Consider the following 13,295-nt stretch of genomic DNA (forward strand, 5'->3'; position numbering starts at 1 on the left):
TGCATGTCACTCCGATGGCCCGCCTTGCCATGAGAGTAATGCATTGGACTCTAAAATCGCAGTGGATTCAATCTTCTCAGCCAATGTTCACCATTGTCCACATCACCAACTAGCTCCGGTCCTCACTGGCTTGGTGGATAAACCAATCCAATCTCCTTCAAGGCCTCCCATTTCAGATTGCAGAATCTCAAATTACCTTGACAACAGATACCTCCAACCTCAGCTGGGGTGCACATGTTGCACACCTGCAAACTCAGGGCATCTGGTCTCCAGAGGAAGCCAAACACCAGATAAATTTCCTAGAGCTTCGGGCAATCAGATATGCTCTAGGGTTTTTCGGGATTACCTCACCAACAAGGTCATCCTGATTCAAACCGACAACCAGGTGGCCATGTGATACATCAACAAGCAAGGGGGAACAGGCTCCTACCTCCTGTGTCAGGAAGCTGCACCTATATGGGTGGAGGCCCTTTCCCACTCAATGTGCCTCAGTGCCACCTACTTGCCGGGAGTGGACAATGTGTTGGCAGACAAGCTGAGTTGCACTTTTCAATCGCATGAGTGTTCCCTCAACCCCACAGTAGCGGACTCAATATTCCAACGTTGGGGTTACCCTCACATAGAACTCTTTGCATCAATCCACAACCGCAAAGTAAAGAACTTCTGCTCTCTCACTCGCAGCCAACACTTGCAGCCAAGAGTCGCTTTCTCCCTCTCCTGGACCAGCGGTCTCCTTTATGCTTACCCTTCACTTCCACTCATTTTGAAGACTCTCGTGAAGTTGCTCAAGGACAGGGGATTGATGATTCTGATAGCCCCTCACTGGCCACGCCAGGTGTGGTTCCCAATACTTCAGGACCTATCAATTCGCCGGCACATTACTCTGGGGAAGGATCCGCTTCTGATCACTCTGAACGACGGATGCCTATGTCACCCCAACCTCCAGGTCCTATCTCTGACTGCCTGGATGTTGAAAGTTTAATTCTTCAACTTCTTAACCTTTCGGAGCCGGTTTCCAGAGTCCTGGTAGCTTCTCGAAAGCCTTCCTCAAGAAAGTCTTATCGCTATAAATGGAACAGGTTTACAGTATGGTGTTCTTCCCTGTCTATCGACCCCTTCACTTGTTCCACAGCGAAGTTTCGTGACTATCTCTGGCACCTGTCAGAATTAGGTCTGAAAACTTCCTCTGTCAGGGTGCATGTCAGTGGGGTGGCCGCCTTCCATAAAGGTGTCGGGGATGTCTTCATATCGGTACAACCCCTGTTAACACGCTTTTCCCTGTACGTACCAGGATCAGTCCAGACTGTGGGTTATGTCCCCCGTCCAGCAGATGGAGTCAGAACAGAAGACTTCTAGGGGAGGTCCTATATTACCTCACCACCCTGGTCTCTATCTTCAGTATCTTTCTGACTCCAGTAGATGCGAGCAGGGGAACCAGGGTTCCCCACTATTGTAGCTTAGTTTTCTAGGCTGCTTCTAATTTTTGAGGGATCAAGTATAAAAAAAAAAGAAAGTTAAATTAAATTAATTACTAGAGGAGCTTAATTAGGAGAGCTATTGGCCGGGAGGGATTGAGTGTTTCCCCTCCACCGGGGCTTGCTGACAGGCCTGCCTTCTCTCCTCTGTTCCATTTTCTCTCATCCTCCTTCGGCTTTATTTGTGCTGGGGTAAGTGTTTTACTTTTCAGGCTTACCTCAGTCAGCGTTTCTTCACTGTTAAGTCAACGTTTTGACCGTCGGGGTGCACGCTGGTGGTTCCAGTCTCTCCCCCCATCGATCCGACCCGGGGGCCGCCAGCTGCCGGGAGGGGAGATTCCTCTGTGGCTCTCCGGGTTGGCAGGGGGTCTCCGGTTACAGAGCAGAGGCTGCAGCGTGAGGGGACTTTGCCGCGCTCGCCGCCCCTCCCCCCTCCTCGCGTTCAGCGGCCTGCGTTTCCTCTCCAGGGAGGGCATTGCTCCGGCTGCCTTCCCGATGGGGAAGCCAGCCCTTCAGTGAGGGACGTCGAGGGCGGCCCGGACCGCGAACCGAGAAAGCGGCAGGTTCCGTTCCCGCTGAGCGCAGGAACGGCGGCCATTTTGATGTCTGATTCAGAAGGGGGAATGTCGGAGGAGGACTCCCCGAACACAACTGCGCCACTCCCGAGGGCACCTTTGGCCAAATCGGAGCCTGGACACCGGGAGGGGGAGGCCCCGGGGGTCCCTCCCGGGGGAGTTTCTTCCTTTTCTCCCGAGTTTATTATTTTAATGCACAAAGCATTTTTACAGTATAAGGATGCGCCGCTGGATTTCCCGGGCCCCACTCCTCCGAAGCTGGTCCACTTGTCAGTGCCGCTGGGGGGGCCTTCCTCTCAGGGCAATGCTCAACCGTCGGGGGATGATCCCACCTTGGCAGCCCAGGTGGAAGGAGATGACCCGAGAGTCCTCTGCATTTTTCAACCAGAGGAATTAGACGACCTCATTCCCCATATTCTGAGAGAGATGGACATCGACACCCCCCCCCTCCCCCCGGAACCGGTCGGACCGGATCCTAACGTCAGGAAGGGGGACCCGCTGCTAGCGGGCCTTCGGCCCTTGGCCAAAGCTTTTCCCACTCATCCTTCCTTTCTCCAACTTATTTCCCGGGAGTGGGATACCCCTGAGGTGACCCTCAGGGTCAGTAGGGCTATGGAAAAGCTCTATCCCCTGCCACAGGACTTCCTGGACAAGCATACTACCATCCCCATCACGGGTGGCACCGCTCTGAAGGATATTCAGGACAGAAAGCTGGAAGTTTACCTCAAGAGAGTCTTTGAGGTTTCGGCGTTGGGGATGCGGGCGGCTATTTGTAGCACCTTGGCACAGAGAGCGGGACTACGATGGGTCCAACAGCTTCTCACCTCGCAGGAATTGCCAGAAGCGGAAGCTCAACAGGCAGATCGGCTGGAGGCCGTTATGGCATATGGGGCGGATGCTTTTTATGACCTTCTCAGGGTGCTTGCTCGCTCCATGGTTGCGGCGGTTTCGGCTCGGCGTCTCCTGTGGCTTCGGAACTGGTTGGCGGATGCCTCTTCTAAGACCCACCTAGGGTCATTTCCCTTCAAGGGTAAGTTCCTTTTTGGGGAGGACCTGGATCAAATTATTAAGTCTCTCAACGAGAACGCAGTTCATAAGCTCCCGGAGGACCATCCACGGACTTCGAGGTCTTTCTCTTCTTCCTCTAGGTATCGGACAAGGAATCAGCGGAGGACACGGGCCACGCGTCAACAAACTCCTCGCACTCCGTCATCTCGTTCAAGTTCCTGGAACCGGTCCTTTTGCGGGCGCCGTCCCGGTAGGGAGGGACAGGGACGGGGCCCCTCCAATTCCACCTCCCTCAAGTCTACCCAATGATGCCAGGCGGACCCACGATCCGGTCCCCAGGCTGGGGGGCCGGATTGCTCTCTTTTACGAAGAGTTGGTCCAAATGACATCGGACCAGTGGGTCTTGGATATTCTAAAACACGGCTACGCGTTAGATTTTGTCCATCCACCCAGAGACAGGTTTCTCTTCTCTCCATGCGGGTCCCATTCCAAGCAAGTGGCAGTTCGTCACACCCTCGACCGGCTCTGCGCTTTGGAAGCGATAGTGCCGGTTCCCGCCTCCGAGTTGGGTCGGGGTCATTACTCCATCTATTTCGTGGTCCCGAAGAAGGAGGGCACCTTCCGTCCTATTCTGGACCTCAAGACGGTGAACAAGTTTCTCCAGGTTCCTCGTTTTCGCATGGAAACCCTTCGTTCGGTCCTGGCAGTGGTGCATCGGGAGGGATTTCTGGCTTCGTAGGATCTCACAGAGGCCTACCTGCATATTCCTATCTGCAGGGAGCACCAGCGGTACCTCAGGTTCAAGATCCTGGGTCGTCATTTTCAGTTCCGCGCCCTACCTTTCGGACTGGCCACGGCGCCCCGGGTCTTCACGAAAGTCATGGTAGTGGTGGCAGCGGCTTTGCACCTGGAAGGCATCCTGGTGCACCCTTACCTGGACGATTGGCTGATACGGGCGAAGTCCTGGAAACAGGGCCACCGAGCAGTCAGCAGGGTACTTCGGCTGCTCCGGTCGCTCGGGTGGATTGTCAACTATGCCAAGAGCCACCTGGTACCTGTACTGTTAGTGAGCTCACCCCACCACGAAGCAGAGGTACTTCCTGTGCCTCGGTAATGTTAGCATAGGTGTCTTTGAGATCAAGGGAACAGAGTCAGTCTCCTCTCCTGAGGAGTAATATCAGAGTGCCCAGAGAGACAATCTTGAACTTTTCCTTGTGGAAGAATTTGTTCAAGGCCGTGAGATTGTGAATGGGACTTAAGTTCCCCCCCCCCCCATTCTCTTTGGTATCAGGAGTAAAACCCCCGCCTTTGCTGATGATGGGGAACAGGTTCTACCACTCACACCACTGTAAGAGTGGAGAGTTCCGTTAAAATTATATCCTGCGGGGCAGACAAACCCCATGATGGACATGAGGGAAAGTCTGTGGAGACTTCTCTGAAGTTCAGACGATACCCCTGGCGAACGATGGTGAGGACCCAACAGTCCGACGTGATGAGCGGCGAGTGGTGAGCGAAGCCAGGAAGCCTGCCCCTCACCGGGGAAATCATGTGCCAGAGATATGACACACTGACTCATGCTCCCTCACCTTCAGTCAAAACCCTGTAACTGAAGTCTGATGTAGGGCCAGCTGGGCCCTGGGAGTTTGCTATTGACGGGAACGACCTCTAGAACCAGCCCGGAACATGCGAGTCCAGGTGACTGAAGGATAATACTTCCACTGCTGATAAAAAGACTTCCTGGAACTCAGTCAGGAAGATTTCATGGCAGAGGAGGGTGGGTCAGAAGCACTAGCGGATAGCTGTTGAAGGGTTTCATGGTGATCCTTCAGCTGGGCTACACGTCCCTGACCTTTATCCCCAAAGAAATTTTCCCCTGTGCAAGGTAAGTCAGCCAACTTCTCTTGATCTCTGAATGAAGGTCGGAAGCTCGGAGCCAGGCCTTCCTACGGGCACTGATGCCCTCGGTGGCCACCCATGCTACTGTTTCAAAAACATTGTAAGTGGATCTCACCTCATGTTTTCCGGCTTACAGGCCATATTGTACTACAGCAGAGAACAACTCCTGTTGCTGCTGCGGCAGACGCTCTGCAAACTCTTGGACCTGTTTCCACAGGTTCCTGTTGTACTGGGTCATGTATAACTAGTAGGAGGCGATACAGGCAATGAGCATAGCGCCCTGAAAGATCTTCCTACCTAAGGCATCTAGCTCCCGATGTTCTCGCACTGGGGGGAGGGGGCGGAGGAGCCGAGGAATGGGTGCGGGAATGCTTGGCCTTTTTGAGAGCAGACTCCACTACCACAGATCGGTGGGGGAGATGGTGTTTTTCAAAACCTAAGTCCTGTTGCACCAGGTAACTCGCGTCTACCTTTCTGTTCACTGGAAAAATTATCGGATGTTCTCACATGCTTAAGAGAAGATCCTTGAAGATGTCATGAATAGGAACAGCCGCAAAGGAGAGGTCCTCTGGGGGAGACCGACACCTTTCCTGTGATGGCGAAGGTTCTGAGAGGAAGTCACCAGAGTCTTCAGAAGAAGATTCGGTAGATACATCTCCCCATGGATCATTCGGGCCCTCCTCCCAACTTAGGTCCCCTAGGGACCTGCGTGGGTGAGGTCTGTCCAAACCTTTTGGTCTGGGCACCGATGACGCTGAGGGGACTGGCGGCAGGGAGGGCAGCGATAGCCGCAGGAGGCTCGATGGTCCAGGCACTGGTTCAGGGACCTCTGGCCTCAGGATCAAAGCACTGGACGGCTCCGGTGGTCAGTGCATGTATTCCTCTGAGGAGGACCCGATGATGGGAATCGCTCCCGAGGAGGGTATCGGCGGCCGCTGGGGAACCAATGGTTCTCCGGGCATCGGCTGCATCTGAAGGGCGCCAAGTAGGACACCTAGACGCTCAAACAGGGGCAACAATAGAGATGGTGTGGGCACCGGTATGGGGACTGGTGCCGGGGGGGGGGGGGGGGGGGCAGTTCAGTGCCCCGTAAAGCTCAGAGCACTGCACCCTACAATCCAACTCCTGCTTTCAGAGTTTCCCCACAGTTCTCTGTCCGGTCCTTCCCCAGCACTGAGGAAGCAAAGGAACCCCAATGACCGAGAGAGCACCGTCAGCGGCTAGGGCCAATCACTGGCTCCCCCGATCCTTGGAAGTAGCTGCTGGGGGTGTAGAGTGGGACAGCGTATCCAGCGGTTCCCCCCTATGCACAGGGCGTCGAGGACTTCGAAGCCTGCATAGATTGAATTTTTGGGGCCAAAAACGTTCTCCATTTTATCGAGACAAGCACAACGGCCCTTGGGGGTCATCTGATCACATAGTTGACACCCTCATACGTCATGCGATGCCCCCAGGCAGAGGATGCAAACCTCATGTGGGTCCGTGATGGACATGGTCCGCGGGCATTGGGGGTATTGGCGAAAAGTGGACGATGCAATGAAAATGAGCTGAAAAACGGTCGATGGTCGACGGTCACCGAGAAGCAAGCCGCTGGGAATCGACCGCGAAAAAGGTTGAATGGTAAAAATAACACCACGCCGAAGGGACACAGTCGAGAAGAAGGGGGACCAGCGATGAACGAGAGAAAAGGTGCTTAAAAACTGGAAAAAAAAAGAGCACAAACTAGAGCTCTAAGCACTGTAGAAAAAGACTGAAGGGGGGGGACCTTGTGTGGATGCATGGATAGTGTCATGGTGGGCATGCTCAGTGTGCCAGTCAAAGCTTCTAGAAACTTGGACAAACGTTTTCTGTGCCGGGCTCCATCTGATGATGTCACCCATCTGTGAGGGACTACCATCCTGCTTGTCCTAGGAGAACAATCGTTTGCAAAATGTCCAAATTCTTGTGTCTTTTTTCTGTCATTTTCTGTGATGTTTCTCCAACCTCTGCATGTCCTATGAGATTAACTTTCAAACTCATCCACGGTACAGCATTTTGGGTACTTGCCAGGTTCTTATGGCCTGGATTGGCCACTGTTGGAAACAGGATGCTGGGCTTGATGGACCCTTGGTCTGACCCAGTATGGCATTTTCTTATGTTCTTATGTTCTTATGAACATGCAGAGATTATTGCTCGCATTTTATAAATGTGCAAAAAGGAGCCGCACAGTTTATAAAATACAGTTTATTTCTGCTGCAAAACTACATGCAATTTTCATTGCGTGTATATTTTCAATGATAGAAAACACATACTGTCTCAACCATTTTATACTCATAACACAGGTATATCTTACACATGAAATAATCTTGACACTGTGGAGGTTATTTTTGAAAAGTTTTATTCAGTAAATTAACTTTTGAAAATTGCTACTTTTACATGCAGAACTCCTTTGAAAATTCGCTCCATAGGACTGAATTGTCAAAAGGTTTTCATGCAAAATTGAGCTTTTGAAAATTACCTCAATATATAGTACTTTTACATTGTAAATTCTTTTGAAAATGTCCTGCTATGCAAATAGACACCCAGAATTCTCGCAAAAGCAGGTATTTTATAAATTATGCATGTATATCATTTTGAAAATACTTGTATGTGCACTTGGAATCGCCATTTGCTGATTGTTCCATAAATTCACCCAGCACTTTATGCTGACCCCCCACCATTTCACCTAGACCTCTGACCAGTTCATCCAGACCTCCCACCCAAAAACTGGAAATAGATAAGTCCAATTTCACTTGCACAAGTCAATCAGCAAATAAGATTGATAATGTATTCACGTATATCTCTTACAAAATAGCAACGACCACATATACTTCTGAGCCTCAATCCAGAATGCACCTAGACTGCCCCTGTTTTTCCAGTAAAATCTACATGTGAAACCGAAAATACACACAAACTCAAATGTTTTTTAAATAACATGTGCATACTGTATATACTACACAGCATGTGTTTGCTATTTTTATGCATAAAACCCTTTGAAAAATCAGCTTTATATGCAGGTTCATTATCTGGAAAATCCTTTTTCTGGTATTGTTCTGCTTGTACCAAGTGAATGACAAATATTTTCTGAACAGGTCAAAAATAAACATGCATAGAGATGTGAATCGGAACCAGAATCGGTTCGGATTTCAGTTCCGATTCACATCTCTATAGATGTGAATCGGAACTGATTTCAGTGAATCGGAACTGATTTCAGTTCCGATTCACATCTCTATAGATGTGAATCGGAACCAGAATCGTTTCGGATTTCAGTTCCGATTCACTCCTCTAATATATACATATACTACTCAATCAATTCAGAGGAACTCGGCAAAATATCATGCCCACACTTTATTGTTTACATAGTTTTTAAACAGCATTTACACCATAACACTACTATGTGACCACAAAAGCTTCCTACATATTTTATTTAAAAACACACTACATTCATGCATTACCCTTCATTCACACCACTCATACCATCCATACCAAATATCACTTAAAACATAATCGCATGATAACCCTCACATTGCACAATGAAATGTAATTCAAGAGAATATACATCTGCTTTATACACTTAGTTCTTCCATTTAAACCATATTCATGTTCCAATCCTTTACATTGTGTTATATGCTTAAATATGCTTAATCCTGTTGTCAATGAACATTTTTCTGTCCCTCCTATGTATATCCACTTCCAACGAGAGCCTCGTTTCACCCTCAGAACAGGGCTTCTTCAGGGAACTACAATGCTAATATGAATCATCAAACCTTCGTCAGACTATCATCATGCGATATATTTCTTTACAATATTCATGGAACAGCAGCAAATTTTCATAGAAGTGATTTAGTACTGCATGTGGTCTATTCCATAGCAGTGATATCTATGAACAACAACAAGTAACGTACTAGTATCATACAACTATTATCTCATCTTCCCATAGTATTAACCATCCTTAAATACACCAACACCATTCACATGAAGTGAAGTTCAGTGAGCTGCTCACGGGTGCGGATTGAGTATTTTAGACATTATTGAAGGAACATAAGGCAAGTTAATATGGAGGTTTTTAGGTTTGATGTTAGTGTTTGTATCTAGAATATGATGATAGAGTTATGTGAACAGCGGTTAATTCCCAGTATATATTTGTTACAGATATGGGATCATATAAAGCTATATAAGGAACTGATATGCGGTATATTTGTGACTTGGTCATAAATCCCGTGAAATTCAACACCCTGATGAAGAAATGCGTTGATTGTGAGATCTGCCTGCCCAAGATGACATTAAACTGGTATTGTCCATGTGAATGGTGTTGGTGTATATAAGGATGGTTAATACTATGGGAAGATGAGATAATGGTTGTATGATAATAGTACATTACTTGTTGTTCATAGATATCACTGCTATGGAATAGACCACATGCAGTACTAAAGTACTTCTATGAAAATTTGCTGCTGATCCATGAATATTGTGAAGAAATACATCGCATGATGACAGTCTGATGAATGTTTGATGATTCATATTCGCATTGTAGTTCCCTGAAGAAGCCCTGTTCTGAGGGTGAAACGAGGCTCTCGTTGGAAGTGGATATACATAGGAGGGACAGAAAAATGTTCATTGACAACAGGATTAAGCATATTTAAGCATATAACACAATGTAAAGGATTGGAACATGAATATGGTTTAAATGGAAGAACTAAGTGTATAAAGCAGATGTATATTCTCTTGAATTACATTCCATTGTGCAATGTGAGGGTTATCATGTGATTATGTTTTAAGTGATATTTGGTATGGATGGTATGAGTGGTGCGAATGAAGGGTAATGCATGAATGTAGTGTGTTTTTAAATAAAATATGTAGGAAGCTTTTGTGGTCACATAGTAGTGTTATGGTGTAAATGCTGTTTAAAAACTCTGTAAACAATAAAGTGTGGGCATGATATTTTGCCGAGTTCCTCTAAATATTTTCTGAAGTCAGCTTGGATATGTTGAATATATCAAAACTTCTAGCCACTTCATAGTATGCTTGAGGGAGTCCTTGAATTGCTAGTGATGTAGTCTGTGCCGCCTCAGTTGGGTCTTCTAGGATTTGCAGTTCAAGTAAGAATTCCTCACACTGTATATATATAGTAGCAGAGTCTTTTTTTTTTATCTTACTTGACGGTATTTATCTCATGCATAAAGTTCAGGGTTTTTTTTCAAGGATATGTCATTGATTTGCTTGTTCCAACATTGCCAGATGCCTTTTGCAGTAATCTGATTATTAAAGAGGAGTGTTTTTGAAAACTCTGGGAATACCTCATATAGGGCCACTGAGGGCTATAAACTAGTGCATACAGCTCTAGAAGGCGCTAGGGCTTTTTAATCATTGGAATCCCAAAGTTGGTGATTCTTCGAAAAGCTATCATATAAGTGTTACCAGTTCTGTATAGTTCAATACTGAAGCTGCTGGTGTGTTATAGCACAGAACCTCTTATGCATGCTGCATGTAGGACAATGCATAAGAAGTTCTATGCTATAACACACCGGCAGCTTCAGTATTGAACTCTACAGAACTGGTAACACTTATATGATAGCTTTTCGAAGAATCATCAACTCTGGGATTCCAATGATTTAAAAGCCCTAGCGCCTTCAAGAGCTGTATGCACTAGTTTATAGCCCTCAGTGGCCCTATATGAGGTATTCCCAGAGTTTCATAAACACTCCTCTTTATTGAGCTGGATTTTTTGTGGTGTTGATATTTAGTAATTCTCAGCCAATACCTGGATCTTTTATATTGGTAATCTGATTAATAGCATAACTTGTTTGTGACATGCTTAATATAGAAACCTAGAAATGACAGCAGAAAAAGACCAGTCGGCCCATCCAGTCTGCCCAGCAAGCTTTGACTCTTATTTTCCCATACTTATCTGTTTCACCAACCACCAACTTCGACTCTTATTTTACCATACTTCGACTCTTATTTTTCCATGCTTATCTGTTTCACCATTCTCCAACTTCAGGGCTCTTGTTGGTAACTGTTTGATTCAAATTTCCAGCTATCTCCTGTCATTGATGCAGAGTAATGTTGGAGTTGCATCAAAGGTGAGCATAAGGCTTATGTTTAAGGGTTGTAACCGCCGCATCAAGCAAGCTACCCCGATGCTTGTTCGCCCAGACTGCACAGATCGATGTCTTGTTGGATGATGCCTGAATGCAAATCCTGTTTTCCTTACTTCACCCTACTGTTGAAGCAGATGGCAACGCTGTATATGCTTTCAAAGTGATGTATCAGGCTTAATTGTTTTAGGGTAGTAACCGCCGTAATAAGCAAGCTAACCCCACGTACGTTTATTTACCCAGATTATGTAGTTCAGTTGTTTTTGGTTGTTATCTGAATGCAAATCCTCTCTTCCACATTTCCCTTTGCCATTGAAACAGAGAGCAATGTTGGGGTTGCAATAACCATGCAAGGGATTTTTTTGAGTAAGGGTAGTAATCACCAGGTAGTAAACATTCCAGCAAGCCACCCCCATGGCTCTACTTTTCATTCCCATCCTCTAGCCTTTATGGATCCACAGTGTTTATCCCACGCCGCTTTGAAATCTTTCACCGTTTTAGTTCATGGCATCCTGGTCATTTTTCTTCCAGGCATTTAATACGGTGTGTAGCTGTTATATTAGGTGGATCAGATTGTATTTTTATTTATTTACTTTTTTAATTTATATTTTGCTTTTTCAAAGCGGATTATAGTCAGATACTGTTGGTATTTTCCCATGTTCAGAGGGCTTACAATATAAAAGGTTAATTTTAAAAGCCTGACACAGTGGGGTGCACAGGGGATGTACGAATATGTTGTACTGACACGTGCCGAGTAGATTTTAAAAGCAGCTCGGATATGCGTGTACTTTCCGCTGTGTGCCCAAATGAAAAGTTCAAAAAAGGGGCAGGGCATGGCCATTCCTGGATTTAAACTTGAAATTTAGGCGTAAATACTTACATGCACAGGCACACGCCGTGTCGTGTAACTTTACTTTACTATGGATGACTTGAAAGTAGTAAAACAAAACATATAGGCAGATCAGCGGGGTTTTAAAGGTTGGAGCTAACAGGGGGAAGGGAGGCTATTAAACTAGGGGGGTTTGAAAGTCCTTAACTGAGTGCACTGGGAACAAACTGGGAAAATGGCCAATGGTGTTGGCACACGTGTCTTTTAAAATCCCCCACTTACACAATAAAAGCGGCATTTGCATGCACAGGCACACACCCACTTAAAATTGCGCGCACACATGCGTGCGGTTAGGTTATTTTATAACATGACATAGAGCAAGTCTTATTTAGTCTGATATGAATTATCAGGCTAAGTAGCGTTAAACACAAATCCATGCTACTGTAGCGTTAAACACAGTATAGCCGTGCTGCGGAATATCTCATGCAAGTTAACCAGTTACATTGTATCTGGCTAATATATCTAAAAACTTTATTTTGAATATCTACTTCTAACTATTTCTTTCTTTCTTGCATGGGCGCTTACCTCACTCTACTCCATTGTTGAATATTTTTATCTGTTCTGACTTTCTCTTTATCTTCTTTTGCATTATGTCGGCATAAATCCTGACTACAGGTCCAAGCACCAGAATTCTTGCTTCTACCCATAGACTAACACTAGCACTGGAAACTTTTTTTCCACTTCTGGGCAGAAGTAAAATTTCCAGGACTGATAAACTATGAATTAAGCCGGTGCACCTCTCTGATATTGGCGGGCAATAGCTAATACCATGTGAGGGCACTAAGAAATATGCATAGTTTTACGTATACATTTTTTGCATTGGAAGGGCAGAAAAAATGTGTGCCAAACTGTGGTAAAACTCTGAAGTCTGTTGAGTGTGTCTTATTACATCAAGCCCATAAACAGGAAACAAATAAATATACATACAGCAGTACAGAAGCCTTCATAGCTCAAAACAGTTCAGTACTAGCTAACTCAATACAGTTCAGCACAGTGACACGAAAAACACTTTAAAAAAGAACACCCCCCCCCCCCCAATTAGGTTCTGATTGGTTCTTACACTTGACTAGGTTGGCCATTTGGCAACAAGATACTGGATTTGATGGCCCATTATTCAAATCTATCCTTACATGTCTTATGTTCTTAACTCATGTAACAACTAGACATGTTTTGTACTAGATTTAGCAGTACTAAAATATATGGTCATGGTTGAGAGTACAGTTTTAATGAATTGACTACCACAGTGATGATGAATACATTAATTCTTTCCAGTTTGCCAATTCCAAAAATGGAAATGTTCTGCCAAGATATGCAATGATAAAATATGCTATCTGGC

The 13,295-nt window shown here is 46.1% G+C and overlaps 1 protein-coding gene across 1 annotated transcript in view; it reads left to right on the top strand.

Moving 5' to 3' along the window:
* TOP2B (DNA topoisomerase II beta) overlaps positions 1 to 13,295 on the top strand; it is a 777,593-nt gene that overhangs the window by 694,585 nt on the left and 69,713 nt on the right.

Source organism: Rhinatrema bivittatum, chromosome 2, assembly GCF_901001135.1.
Source record: "Rhinatrema bivittatum chromosome 2, aRhiBiv1.1, whole genome shotgun sequence".
Taxonomy (NCBI): Eukaryota; Metazoa; Chordata; class Amphibia; order Gymnophiona; family Rhinatrematidae; genus Rhinatrema; species Rhinatrema bivittatum.